General features: G+C 41.8%; 1 long non-coding RNA gene across 1 annotated transcript; it reads left to right on the top strand.

The window, feature by feature from the left end:
- Nucleotides 1–7,446: 7,446 nt before the first annotated feature.
- On the top strand, nt 7,447–8,158 carry LOC113031188 (uncharacterized). Its single transcript, XR_003273693.1, has 3 exons — nt 7,447–7,597; nt 7,668–7,837; nt 7,917–8,158. It is a non-coding gene; the product is annotated as an uncharacterized LOC113031188 (long non-coding RNA).
- The last annotated feature ends 369 nt before the right edge of the window (nt 8,159–8,527 follow it).

Genomic DNA, 8,527 nt, shown 5'->3' with positions numbered 1-8,527 from the left:
ATTAAACTTACTATTAAAATTAAAATTAATATGAAAAACCACATTCATTCTCACTGTTCTCCCCCCATGCAGTCATAGTTCAGTTCATTTGGTTGGCTTCTGCATTTAAACCAGCTGACCCAAAGCCTTCTGTTTTACTTAAACCAGGAAGGACTGCAGCAGCAGACAGGTAGCTCCAAAAAGAAGGGAAAAATGATTATTGCGAGCCAAATAACTCAAACAAATGTAAACCAAATGTGTTACCATTTAAAATACAGTGTAGTGTCATGAAGTGCAGTGAAACAAATGTACCAAATTAACTTACAAACCAACAGACTCATCGTTTGCTATAGTCACTGCCTATTAATTTAACTGTGGGAATGATGTGGGAGAGTCATGCCTCCCTGACTGCCTACTCCAGGTCAGCGATGAGATCCTGTCCCAAGTTGAGGAGTTCAAGTATCTTGGGATCTTATTCACGAGTAAGGCATGAGCTAAGCGGGAGATCGGAGGACAGAGACAGAGGGACGCTGTACTGGTGGTACAGAGAGAGCTGAGAATGAAAGCAAAGCTGTTGATTTACCGGTCGATCAGCATCCTTACTCTCACCTACGGTTCTGATAGGTTTGGATAGTGACTGAAAGAATGAGATTTCTGAATGAGCTTTCTCTGGAGGGCGGCTGAGATATGGTGAGAAGTTCAGCCCTCCAAGAGAGGCTCAGAGTACAGCCGCTAGTCCTCACATCAAAAAGGAGCCAGCTAAGGTGATTCGGTCATTTGACTTTTTTCCTCACTAAATGAAACCATCATTGAAAACCAGCATTTTGTATTTACATGGAATATTTTTGTGAAATATCTAAAGTGAAACATCTGTATCCCTGACTTATGTGAGTGTAGAGAGTGGTTGAATATATTCCCTTACTATTTCAATTGCGTTGTTGTGGTAGTGGCATATGCTTGTGCTTGTTAATGCATGTGCATGGATGCAATTCTCATAGCAAATTCATAAATCTCTATTGGTCTGTGTCTCTGTGTGTCCATTGTGTGTATTTGGAGTTTTTTATAGAAACAGAGGAGAAAGGTCTCAGGACCAGTGAGAGTTCATGGAGGCAGAGGGGCCTTAGGCTCTGCCACAGCAGCTCAGGCATTATCATCACACGTCAGTGCTATATTTAGGATGGGTTTAAGGTTCATTTCCTCCCATAGGTCTTTGCCTTTTGCAGCCACTTTATGGTGGATTCCTTCTTTAAAATGTAATTCTTCCTTTTCCATATATTTATGCAATGAAATAATATTTTTATATCTGTTGTTTCATGTGTTTTCCTTTCACTCTCCACACAAATTTTCCTTTGAATATTGCAGCACTGCAATCTATATTTGTTTTCCTAATGGCAGTCCCTCCAGCAGCACCTCTGCTTTGCTTTCTTTAGTTTTGTTAACCATGCAAGTCCACACTTTTCTATATAAAGTGCAAAACATAACGTTTCATTGTCAGGGATACTGTGATGGCAGACTCTTACATGGCTGTATCCCTGTTGTGTTCTTTTGTAATGGCCGCAGACACTATTAAAGGAGCTGCTGACAAGGTAGTAATGATGGGGACAGTTTCAGGTGCTGGTTCAGCAGTAGGTTCAGAGACCTGTGTAGATATAACAAATCCAACAGCTATTTTAAGATAGCTTCTGGAACACAGGTACAAAAATGAAAGAGGTGAGATTTCTTTAGTCATGTAACTGATGACCAAAGATAAAGAATATGCAAAAGAAAAGATGTCAGAATTAGAGTTAATTAGATTTGTCTTCATGTGATCTAGCATATACTTTTCACACACACGCACACGCACACGCACACACACACACACACACACACACACACACACACACACACACACACACACACACACACACACACACACACACATATATAGCATTTGTGAGACGTGAAAACTGCTCAGTGCTTTTAATATTAGAGAGTTAGCATCTAAGTCCATCTATTATTAACATTTTATGTATGCAGTTATTCACTGAAGGATTACTTATACAATTTAATTTTTAACTGTTTTTAACACAGATGTTTAGTATCATACACTCAAGAGGTTTAAATGCTTGCACTTTGTGTCAGCCTACTATGAATTTAACATGAAAAAATCCTTACTGTGGTGGTTAACACTCAGGTGGAAGTTTAGCATCTAGCAAGCTTCTGCATCTGCACACAAAGATGCTTTAATGTCACATGGCTTTTATAGGTTTTATTTTGAAATCATCTTTCAAGACACCCTAGAGTAGGCATATAGGATAATGACACTTTCAGTTGCTTTTTTAAAGTTTGCTTTATTTGTTTGTTACTGTTGTTGACTTCACTCAGGAATATAAGCCGTGTGATGGGGTTTAGGAGAACAACAAACTAATGAGGACTCTGCCTTTGGGGAGAATAATTGTCTGTATAATAATATGTGCTAAACCATTTAGTATATGTTAATATATTTCTTAGTGCAAGACATATTCAGCTTAATATTTCTGATTTTAGTGGATAAGCCTATAGAGACCTTTAGAAAATGCCATAGAATCATTTTAATAACTGCTGCCACAGTGAAAAAGTAGATCAGCAGAGTCTTTACCAAACATCCTCTGGGGATCATTATTGTCTCTATAGAATTTCATTTTAACCTGCAAATCCAAATCGCCATTCTCATATTTAGTAACCTCAAAGGCAGAAACTGCCCACAGTAGAGCCAACATGGCTAAAAATATCTTCAGAGAAAATGTAAGTTCACTAAGGCTCTGTAAAAGCTGTTGTGCTGTATTCATTATTTTTTTAAAAAAGAGCTGCTTAATGCTCGCTCTGACACAACAGCGCAGCATTAATCTCCATGGATGTTTTCTCTGCGGCCGCCCTTTTAAATGTGCTGGTGAATTGCCTAAACTGCAGAGGCATCTTGAACCAGAGACACTCTGCAAACAAACAAATCCATCAGAGATGCCTCGCTGGCTCCACAGTCTCCGCGTTTTCCTTATGTAACATAGCCCTGTCACAGGGAGTCAGCTTCAGGGGCTGGAGCTCTCGCAGCAGTGGCGTGGGTCTTGTTAATACTGACCCAGTTTAATGGGCAGGCAGCAGAGATGATGACTGGATGGCTGGATGACGTTTGGCTGGTCGGCTGACTGGCTAGTACTGCATGACTGAATGTCTGGGTAACAAATTTCCTGCCTGACAGGTGGTTGAAAAAGGAAGTGTCTTACTTAATTCAGTGATTTTGTGATTTATGTTGCAACAGTACACAAGATGCAGAGGGACTATTTAACTATGCTTGCATTTCCTTTGTTCTACACAGACTACATATTTAAGGCAACAGTACATTATAATGAAAAAAAAAGAAACAAGAGTTAGCGTGCTGCCTTTGACACTGAAGTTGTTTTCTGTTGCTACGTGTTTCATGTGAGGACACTGAGTTCATCATACATGTAGATGCAGAGAGACAGAGGTCGAGAATTAACAATTTGGGACTTTCCTGGCTATACTATATGTTGTGGACAGGTTGAATTGGCTGATGGATTTCTGGACAGAATGGCATCTAGCACAGTTAACTTGCATGTGTTTGACATATTATTGTGCACCATATTTCCTGTGAGATTAGTGAATGACATTTTCTGTTTACTGGTTAACCGACAGCAGTTAGACAGCACTATTCAGTTGGGATTTAAATTGCTGGTTGATTGGCTGATGCCAGGCTTGTAGCGCCTGGCTGACTGGGCACAGAATAAAACGTTTTCCACCATTTGTCCCAGAAGCTGGATTACTCGCAGGCTAATCGATCGACAAATCGACTGGTTCTTCGTAAGGCTGAGTGGATGGCTCAGATATACGCAGGCTGGTGCTACAAACAAATATCACTCCTCATCAGCATTAATGTCAACACGTATAAGATTTCTGACTTAGTCCACCTGGTAATTATAAAGAGTCACTTCTTTAGTGAAACGAGGTGACATGACAGCTGCCACAACAGTGGTTGGTAGAGATGAAGAGTGAGGGAAGTACTGCAGGGGGAAATTAACAGAGTGGAAACGACTTAAAGTAGGGGTGAGAAGTAGAAAAGGACGAAGGGGAGCGATGGAGCGAGAAAGAGTGGGGTGTTAAGTATGCGTGCATTAGTGTGAGGGAGAAGGCTAGAGAGAGAGAGGGAGGGATGTTGACGATGAGGCACTGAGGTAATTCTCTCTCTCTCTCTCAATCAGTAGATTGTCTCCTTGCATCAAAATAGCATTATCACTCTGCTCCTGACATATCTGTCTTCATGGTATGTCCACCCACATGCACATGCGCATTTATATTTTTCCAGAGGAATATTGCTGCATGAATGGACGCAAAAAGCAGAGTCAATGTGGGATGGATTTTACAGACTTTGATTTATCATAGCTTCTCATTATCATATCTAAATTTAAAGGCAAGGACAAAAACTGAACATTTCCTTAAATACTGCTTAGCTACCCAACTGTCTGAGATAGGACACTAATGAAAATTCAGCAATGAAATTCATGAAAAATGGCTAAATGGCTGAATTTAAAAAAGCAAGCTTCTAGATGACTTTAACAGTCCCTTACATAGGCCAAAAAAACATCAACAAAAAACAAAACTGTAATATATATTCTGATCATGCCAGGCAAATATATCTACATCTACACGCTCTCGTGAAATGTGGCTATGCAACATTCGGTCCATCACATGGAAATATCTGATTTGCTTTGGAGAGTGATGGCTCAGTCTGTTATAAATAGTTCTTCCTAAAAGCTAAAAAACACTATTTGCTATTGATTAGCTGTCAGCACATGTTAAAGTTCACTGTCGCTGGTCACACAGTCTGTGCTGGTAGGCTGAACCACAGACAGACAGAGATGGAGAAAGCAAGTAAGACAGAGAGAGAAAGAGAGAGTGGTGCTAAATGAAAACATGAGCTTTATCTTCATCTGTGTTTTCTCTGACGCTATTTTGTAACACATATTCCATGAATGTGCACAAACAAAAACATGCCAACCCCTATTATGTAGTGAGATATTATATAATTACACAAATAGACAAACAAAAATTTTAAAAAGCAGATATGTGAGTATTTTAATATAATTGTGATTATTAGCATTACTATCCCATCCATCCATTTTATTCAGCTTATCCAAGGGTCACAGTTGGGACTGGAGCCTATCCCAGGTGTCACGTGACAGGAAGGCTACATCCTTTATCATTATTTTAAAACTCAACTAAGCCAAAGGCATGTTTAGACATTTTTTTTTACGCTTTAGACTTTTAACATATTCTTACTATCTCGACACACAAAGTGCGAAAATATTACCACTGCTGCTATAGCTTAAAACATCTTTTTGGCTTTGTAGAAGGTTAAGTCTATCTTTTCGCTCTCTGTGCCGTGGTAAGGGTCTTTGCAGCTACTTTAGTGACAAGTAGAAACTGTACAGGTGCTTACATAAGAATGCTCCTACTCAAACAAGCTCAGCCCAGTTCAGACAAATTCTCCTGTGGAGCAACGCAGTGCCTGTAAATAAAAGTGATAGTACTGGACAGCTTCCAGGTGTTCTTGTGTGTGTGTGTGTGTGTGTGTGTGTGTGTGTGTGTGTGTGTGTGTGTGTGTGTGTGTGTGTGTGTGTGTGTGTGTTTGTGAGACGGCATCAGAAAATGGCTGGCTGTGGTCACAAAGGAACGAATATGGTCATAGTATTTAAGCAATGCTTATTTGATACTAATAGGTCAAATTGTGACCAGAAAATATCCGGATTATAAGGCGCACTGTCTATGAACGGGTCTGTTTTCATACATAAGGCGCATTAAGCTAAACAAAACAGTTAGATAAGTCAAACTTTACTCAACTCATTCTTCTTGCTTCCTCCACTTCCGTACCATTTATTCATACATGTTGAATTCTCTCGCAGCTGCTCTATTCCCATGTTGTTGCAGTATATTAATGACTAACCTTGTATTGTGGATGGAATATCTCAGTTGTTCTCCTGACTGAAGTTTGACCCATTTACAGCATCCTGCCATGTGATTGCATTTGTCCATAACCATGGGGGGAACCCTCACGTTAACTTTTATCAAGTGGAAAAAAGTTAGCGTTCATCCTCCATCTTCACTGTGTTTATGTTATGCTAACAAAGCTGTACCGCTAGCAATCACATAGCACAAGTCACTGCTGTTTAGATTTCTGTTTTCATTTATGTTGGAAGTGATAGCAGAGCTGTACGTTTTAATGTTTTCATTAATATCTGTCTGAACATGGTATATCATGTTTAGGTGGAAACTAGCAAGCTAACTTCCTGCTAACTTCTAACTCAGTTAAATTGAATAAATTCAGTTTTCATGGTTGCCGGGATGTTAAACTTGAGTGTTACGCCTGGTAAAGCAGCAGCACTGATCATTTTATTAAAGATGAAAGAATAAAGAGTTTTTAGCTCTCAGTAATTCTCAGTGTTCGTTTGACTTTGGGACCTGAAGCGGATGGAATTTAGGACCCAGGTTACTCTGCGAGGCTCCTGACTACGGTAGCCATAATGCAAGAATCCATCAAGCGGTGCAGCTTCATAGCTTACCAAAGTCATACTAAAACATTTTTTAAAAAGATTTTTGAGCACTATGTACCACATAAAATCCGTTTGAGGTCAGTAAGTACAACCAGAATTCATACATAAGGCGCACTGTTGATTTGTGAGAAAATTAAAGGATTTTAAGTGCACCTTATACAGGGAGTGCAGAATTATTAGGCAAATGAGTATTTTGTCCACATCATCCTCTTCATGCATGTTGTCTTACTCCAAGCTGTATAGGCTCGAAAGCCTACTACCAATTAAGCATATTAGGTGATGTGCATCTCTGTAATGAGAAGGGGTGTGGTCTAATGACATCAACACCCTATATCAGGTGTGCATAATTATTAGGCAACGTCCTTTCCTTTGGCAAAATGGGTCAAAAGAAGGACTTGACAGGCTCAGAAAAGTCAAAAATAGTGAGATATCTTGCAGAGGGATGCAGCAGTCTCAAAATTGCAAAGCTTCTGAAGCGTGATCATCGAACAATCAAGCGTTTCATTCAAAATAGTCAACAGGGTCGCAAGAAGCGTGTGGAAAAACCAAGGCGCAAAATAACTGCCCATGAACTGAGAAAAGTCAAGCGTGCAGCTGCCAAGATGCCACTTGCCACCAGTTTGGCCATATTTCAGAGCTGCAACATCACTGGAGTGCCCAAAAGCACAAGGTGTGCAATACTCAGAGACATGGCCAAGGTAAGAAAGGCTGAAAGACGACCACCACTGAACAAGACACACAAGCTGAAACGTCAAGACTGGGCCAAGAAATATCTCAAGACTGTTTTTTTTAAGGTTTTATGGACTGATGAAATGAGAGTGAGTCTTGATGGGCCAGATGGATGGGCCCGTGGCTGGATTGGTAAAGGGCAGTGTCATGGTCTGGGTGGGCACCAGCAGGTCTCCGACAGCGGCCCCTCCTCCTTTGGGCGGAGTTCGGTTGCTCCTCCCTGGCTGACCACCTGTGAGCAATCATGCCAGCAGTATATCAGACCTGCGCTCTCAACCATTCATCGCCTGAGTATCTGCTATCCCCATGTCAGTCGAGTGGAGCATCATAACTCTGTCAGACGCTGTGTGATGTCTTACTTGTCTTTCTTGTCCTCAGAGGTAGCACCTGGAGTGGAGATCTTGTCTCCCTCACTCCCGCCTTCCTGGACCTGGGCTGCCTGCTGCTAACACGACGTGGCCTGCCGGCCCACCACTCACTTGCCTGCCTCCCCACGCTTCGACCGCTTCCGGGCTTCCGCCCCACCTGTCACCTCCACCTGAAACCAAGTAAGGCAACTCAATTCAACTGTGGAGGATCGTTGATTGTCTGCTGGATCCCACTGACCGTGATCTCCTCTTATTCCAGTGCCCCGGCCCCTGCCTAGTCCTGTTTCTACCTCCCCGCTGCCTCTGCTGTTCAGCCGTCTCCTAGAGGTGTCTAGGTCGCCCTCTTTATCGTAAATAATCCTACGCGCCACGAGTGTGGTGGCGCCGCTTTGCTTTTGCTTTTGTTTGCCTGTGGGCGGAAATAAATCATTTGTTCCCTACCGTCTCGCTTCCGGGTTGGTTTCTGCACCTGTGTCCATCTTTGTTCCCTCGTGCCGCTGGGCCGTGACAGGCAGAGAGCTCCAGTCCGACTCAGACGCCAGCAAGCTGGAGGTGGAGTACTGGTTTGGGCTGGTATCATCAAAGATGAGCTTGTGGGGCCTTTTCGGGTTGAGGATGGAGTCAAGCTCAACTCCCAGTTTCTGGAAGACACCTTCTTCAAGCAGTGGTACAGGAAGAAGTCTGTATCCTTCAAGAAAAACATGATTTTCATGCAGGACAATGCTCCAACACACGCGTCCAAGTACTCCACAGCGTGGCTGGCAAGAAAGGGTATAAAAGAAGAAAAACTAATGACATGGCCACCTTGTTCACCTGATCTGAACCCCATTGAGAACCTGTGGTCCATCATCAAATCTGAGATTTACAAGG

This window comes from Astatotilapia calliptera, chromosome 10 (genome assembly GCF_900246225.1).
Source record: "Astatotilapia calliptera chromosome 10, fAstCal1.2, whole genome shotgun sequence".
Classification (NCBI taxonomy): Eukaryota; Metazoa; Chordata; class Actinopteri; order Cichliformes; family Cichlidae; genus Astatotilapia; species Astatotilapia calliptera.
Note: the sequence above shows the minus strand (reverse complement) of the source record. Positions and strands in the feature narration are given on the sequence as shown.